General features: G+C 42.1%; 2 pseudogenes; one reads left to right on the top strand and one right to left on the bottom strand.

Annotated features, from left to right (window-relative positions):
- Window positions 1-1835: 1835 nt before the first annotated feature.
- LOC125530358 lies at window positions 1836-2853 on the top strand (annotated as a pseudogene).
- A 403-nt stretch (window positions 2854-3256) lies between these two features.
- Window positions 3257-5180, bottom strand: LOC125530357 (annotated as a pseudogene).
- Window positions 5181-6201: the final 1021 nt, after the last annotated feature.

Below are 6201 nucleotides of genomic sequence, written 5' to 3'. Positions count from 1 at the left end.
CCTTGGTCTCCATGGCGTGGGAGGGGCGAGAGCCCCTCCGAGATTGGATCTGTCTCTGTGTCTCTCTTTGTTTCTGCATTCTCAGATTCTACCCTTTCACCGTTTCTTATATTCCCGGAGATCCGTAACTCCGATTGGGCTGAAATTTTAACACGATCTCTATCCGGATATTAGCTTTCTTGCGGCGAAAGAAGGGCACCAACCGCCTTACGGGGTGTCCACGAGGGCCCAGGGTGCGCCTGACCCCCGGGGCGCGCCCCCCTGCCTCGCGGCCCCCTCAGGCATCGTCTCACATTGATTTTTCTTTCCAAAAATCACATATATTTTAAAAAAAGTCTCTGTTAGTTTTTATCCCTTTTGGACTCCGTTTGATATGAATTTACTCCTAAATAAAAAACATGCAACAAACAGGAACTGGCACTGGGCACTGGATCAATATGTTACTCCCCAAAAATAGTATAAAAAGTTGCCAAAAGTATATGAAAGTTGCAGAATAATGGCATGGAACAATCAAAAATTATAGATACGATGGAGACGTATTAGTGACCGGTGGGAGTTGGGCATCCCAAAGGTCGTCGATGGCAGGGGAGGTCGGTGTGATGCTGAGTCACTGTCATATGCGGGCCGCATATGGGCATGAGATGAAGAGGTGGCTGGCGTCTTCTGGCAGAGCCTGGCATCGCGGGCATACCGGGTCTGTGATGATATGCTTATGGACGAGGTTGACCCGCGTATTTAGTCTGTCCCAGAAGAGGAGCCATGGGAAGATCTTGATCTTGTTTGGCACTTGCGAGCGCCAAATGAGGGGGGCATTTAAGTCGTTGTCCGGCTCTCATAGAAGAATGACATAGGCTTCTTTGGTGGAGAAGCGGCTGCCCCCCAGAAGAAAGCGTTCGTCCTGTTTCGGCGAAGAAAACATTTTGACTGTCATCAATCCGGTCTTGCAAACGGACATTGTAGAAGGACTGGAATGTGCCTTCCGGCTAAGACTCCCTTGCATGGTAGTACACCTGTGAGCACCTTCTACCCGAAGTGTTTTATTTTCCTTGGAGTATGTAGTTGTCAAAGTTGTTTCCATATGGAGTTTAACTAAAGGCTATCGTGTCTGTCCGACCTGGTTATTTGGCTCCCAAACTGATGGTTAAAGTCCGCGTGGTACGCCCACCGAACTGAGAAGGTCCTGACCTTGTATACCGCCACGCCACAATATCTTCCATGGCCTCCGCCTGGAGAGGAATTTGAATTATTCTTGCAACATCAACCAGTTTAAAGACAAACCTAATAAGGTCTAGATCCCACTGTCCCGTGTGAGGGTCTATAATTTCCTCCACTAGGTGTTATAACACTGTCCCTCCTCTAGGTGTTTTTTTGAGAGAATCACCGGGGAGGAGTCCCTCCACCTGAATATATTACTCAAAGTGGCCATTATGCCAGAGAGTGGTCCGGTCTATCAGGGAAACCAGATCGAAAACCTACCTCCTCTAGGTGTTATAACCTTTCTTGATGCACTAGAAGGAATCCAAGGATCATCCCAAATATTTATTTGCAAGCCCGTTCCAACCCGCCATACACAACCTCTCTTGAAAGTCTGAATTCCAGCCACAATAGTTTGCCAAGTAAACGACGACCCTTTCTTTGGTCCAGCCTTGTATTCCTAATATAGCACCATTGTGCTAACCCTTTTACATGATGCAAAGATGAAAGTGTAAGGGGAATGCTACATATATATGGGTCCACCCTACAAGTGGCCTAGTTATAACTCATATTGGGCCAGGGTGTTACACTAATTAACTTTCTCATGTGATTGTTCATAAACATGTATTCCCTTTCTCTAGGTACACATGGTAGACTTTGTGATTCTTTGTACGGGAAGGTTTAACAATTATCCCAACATACCCAAATTCCCTCCTGGTAGAGGCCCAGAAGCATTTGATGGGAAAGTGATCCACTCCATGGACTACTCCAAAATGGGTAGCGAGAAAGCTAAGGAGATGATCAAGGACAAGTGTGTGACTATTGTTGGGTATGGAAATTCAGCCCTTGACATTGCTAATGAATGTGCAAATATAAATGGTAAAAATATTCAATCCTCAATTAAACAGACCTTGTTTCTCTCGGTTAATGAAATTGAAACATTGGTATGTCCATTTTTCTAAAGCATTCCAATGTACGCATTGCCTATCATGCTTATATAATCTTCATCCTTATAGTTGCCTAGATAAAAATGAAACAGTGCGATTATATTTTTATAACTTTCTATTTTATTTGTTATTTAGGTATGGAGAAACCATGCACAATGGTTGTCCGAACCAAGCAATGGATCATACCAAACTTCTATGCTTGGGGTATTAACATATCAAATTTCTATCTAACTCATTTTGCTGAACTCCTTATTCACAATCCCGGTGAAGGTTTCCTCCTTAGCATATTAGCTACCGTCTTGACTCCATTGGTACTACAACATGTTTTCATTGTATATAATTCATAATCTTAATATTATTAGAAGTGTAAATGGTTTTGTTTTAGACTAGTTTCATACATGTGTACATTTCTTTTGTGCGTGAGAAGAGGTTGATTATTTCAAAGTTTGCTAAGAGCTACTACTCCATTCCAATGAAGAAGCATGACATGGTGCCTGACCATAGCTTTTTTGAGGGGATGGTGGGGTGTATGCTTTCCACTACACCCAAGGATCATTATAAGAATTTATAGGAAGGCAACATAGTTATTAAAAAGTCAAAGACCTTCGGCTTTTGTATATTCAGAACAAACCTCCGGAAGAGAAACGATGTGGTTTCAGTTCATTCATCCTGTCATGGACACTGTCGCGGAAAATATGATCCAGGGACATAATAGATATACATGGCATGAAACTATCAATGTAACGGTACGGATCAAATAAGAAGGTTGCAGGAATCCTCTGCGCAACAGATTATTTGTTTGATGTAATAAGTGTTGCTCCTGAAGAATCGCCAATGCTCCGTAGAAAGACATCGTTGTAGATGAAGATGTCAAAACATTAGAGGTGTTAGTAATCATGATACGATGGCCAAGAGAGTACTAACAGTTAATACTAGTGTAATGATACACACCTGCAAATTAACGAGGAGATTTTTCGAGAATGATATTCCAACTCATCATCACAACTTGAACTGTCAAAAGAGAATGTGGTACGAAATCAATATGTATGCACGGTAAAGAAAGACAAAATTACAGAATCAACTAATCCCAAGGAAAATAAGTAACTAAATACGGGTTAACTGGAAGGGTGAGTCGGTATAGCTACCATGATGAACTCGAGTGTCAGCTTGTTGGGATTGATGTTGATGGCGTGACAAATTGCATCCTCTGCCTCTTCAAGCTCTGGCTTGGACCACCACACAGCCTACCACTTCCCAACATAGACCTGTTTAAGTGAAGAGAGGTTCTCCAGGACAAAGTCCAAATCACCAAATCGATCCCATGTCTGCTGCACTGATAAAATAACCTCAAGGGTGTGTAGCTTCTGCATGGCTCCTTGTGCAAACTTCAGCTCCATGATGCTACTCCCGATTTTCAGCCTTGCGAGACACCGAAACAGATAACTGCCATCAATCACCAACCTTTTGCTTCGTGCGGTTTGCGCCACCCATATATGAAGATCACAGAGTGATGACATGGGGCCAAGCACTCGAAGGTGCTCCTCTCTGAGTGTTTCTAGATGCTGGATTAGAAGGGTGGAAAGGTTGGAGAGCGAAGATATCCATCTTGGCACATCGCACTTTATGCTATCAGCCAGATGGATGCACTGAAGCTGCTGAGGCTCAGGCGACAAACTATCACTTCCGTAATCTATGTTTCGATGTACACCACTTAATTTAATGCTTTTGAGATTGATTAGGTTGGAGAGACACCGCCGAAAAAGTTCCTTATAGTCATCGTTCCATCCACAAACCCTAACACGAAGGTTCCTCAATTCCGTCAGCTTGCTCAAATCGTGCAGCATGGATGGAGACTCGATATTGATACCTAGCAATTCTTGCAGTGATTTTAAATTATCCAATCGTTCTGGCAGGGCCGTGCCCATACCAATATGAAGGTACACTAGTTGTGTTAGCTGAAAAAATGATGTTGGTAACATTTTTATTGCCGTCGCACTTATGTCTAGTACTTGCAAGAACCGCAGATTCCTAATATCGTCCGGTATCTGAGTGATAGATGTATTGCATAGACATAAATACCTCAAGTGTAACATGCTGTAGGTAACCTTAATATGATGATTATCCACATCCCAACAATAAACTAAGTTCAATGCACGCAAGACTGAAAAGCTTGAAAGGGCTGGTAACAAATTGATATCTCGCCCAAACACAGTGATTGACCTCAAACGGGACAAGTTCATAGTTGCCATCTGCATGATATCGTCTTCATTTAGGCTTTGGACTGATAGCCGACGGATCTTACTTGGTGCAGATCCAGATTGCTGACCACCTATACATGTTAGAAAATTCTCTTCCCTTGAAATGGAAGTGATGAGGTCAAGCACCATATCGTGTACACGACAAGCGCTCTCTTTATCATCACTGACATCTGCTGGTTGGATCAAACCTTTGTTAATGAGCTCGCTGAAATAGTCTTCTCCTACTTCATACAAGCTATTTCCATGTTCTTCCCGAATAAAACCTTCACCAATCCATTGCCATATCAAATCTCTAGAAACAATATTATAATCCTCTGGATACAAACTTATATACAATAAAAATGTTCTTAGTTGCGGAGGTAGGTCATAGTAACTGACTGATAATATCCTTCTCATGTCCTTCACACCAGGTCTATCTTGTAGCCCAGAACCCATAGCTTGGTAGCCCTTGGACCAATCATTTCTATTTTTACTGGCTAGCATACTAGCTGTTGTAATAATAACTAATGGTACTCCACCACATCTCTTAATAATGTTATCAGATACTTCAGCTAATTGATTAGGACATTTGTCTTCGGCACCAAATATTCTTTGGTAGAATAACTTTCGTGACTGTGCAAGAGAAAGAGGCTTTAGGTCATAAACACCACCAACTTCTTTGGCAACATAAAAAATTTGAGTTGTTGTAATTATTCTACTTCCGCATTCGTTGTCAATCAAAGCATGTTTGCTTTCTTTCCATACGAAATTGTTCCATATGTCATCGATCACAATGAAGTACCTATAAGACGATATCAAATGGCCATCTATTAGTTAAGCTCCATGTAAACTTATGTTTCTTTGAGCGCAGTAAATCAAAATGTGTCAACATATATATAATACCTTGTACAGAAGGCTCCAGATTAGAAAAAAAGAAATTTAGAAAAATGCTATAAAATAAAAACAAAGGGAAAACATCCTATAGCAACATTCGATGTTCTAGAATAGCATGCTATTGTTTATGATTCAATTGGGTGGCACTTGTACTTGGAAGATGCACTGATGTTTATCGGACTATTGTGCAGGTGCTTGTGCCATGATGCTCCAAAAGCTTTGTTGGCGCTGCTGGAGGAGTCTCTGGTAAGTTGAAGGAAGAAAGCGAAGATGTAGAAGAATGACTAGCTATGTAAGTGGTCGGGAGCTAGGGAATCCTGAGCGTTATGCTTGGCTGTTCTAGCAATGGAGGAGAATTTGTTTTGTTTGTGAGCTGTAGAAGTGATGTTTGTATTGAAGAATGTGCTTCTGGTTGGCTCTTGGCTTGTGGTGTGACTGAAGAAGGACGGACGGCGTGGTGCTGAAGCCTGAGGAGGCCATGATGATGGATGGGGCCCTTGGTTGCCGTTGAGATTAGTTACTTCTTTTGGGAATTGGTGTGTTGTGTTGGTAGGATGGATGCATTGGAGTAGGTAGGTAGGAGCTCTTAGATATCATCAATCCTGGTAATGTTGTGCGGTATAGGACGAGGCAAAGCACACAAGTTGTTGTATTTCTACCTTCAACAATATGTGATATATATAATGCCATTGTTACAATATGCTTGGGTATTGGTATGATTTGGAGTGTGCGTTGATGTATTTCTGGATGGTTTGACTGATTCAGGTTACGAACAAATAAAATCATCTCCCTTTTTGTGCTTTCTCTCTGGATGACCGATGCATTTCATGCGTGCTCTGTTTGTTTATGTATGCAAAGGATGGATGGATGCAGGAGAAATGCAAATCTTGGTATCGATGGCGGAGGAAGAGGCAAAGCACATTAGTTGG

The sequence above is a fragment of the Triticum urartu genome, unplaced genomic scaffold (genome assembly GCF_003073215.2).
Source record: "Triticum urartu cultivar G1812 unplaced genomic scaffold, Tu2.1 TuUngrouped_contig_6262, whole genome shotgun sequence".
Classification (NCBI taxonomy): Eukaryota; Viridiplantae; Streptophyta; class Magnoliopsida; order Poales; family Poaceae; genus Triticum; species Triticum urartu.
This window is presented reverse-complemented; position numbering and strand designations above follow the sequence as displayed.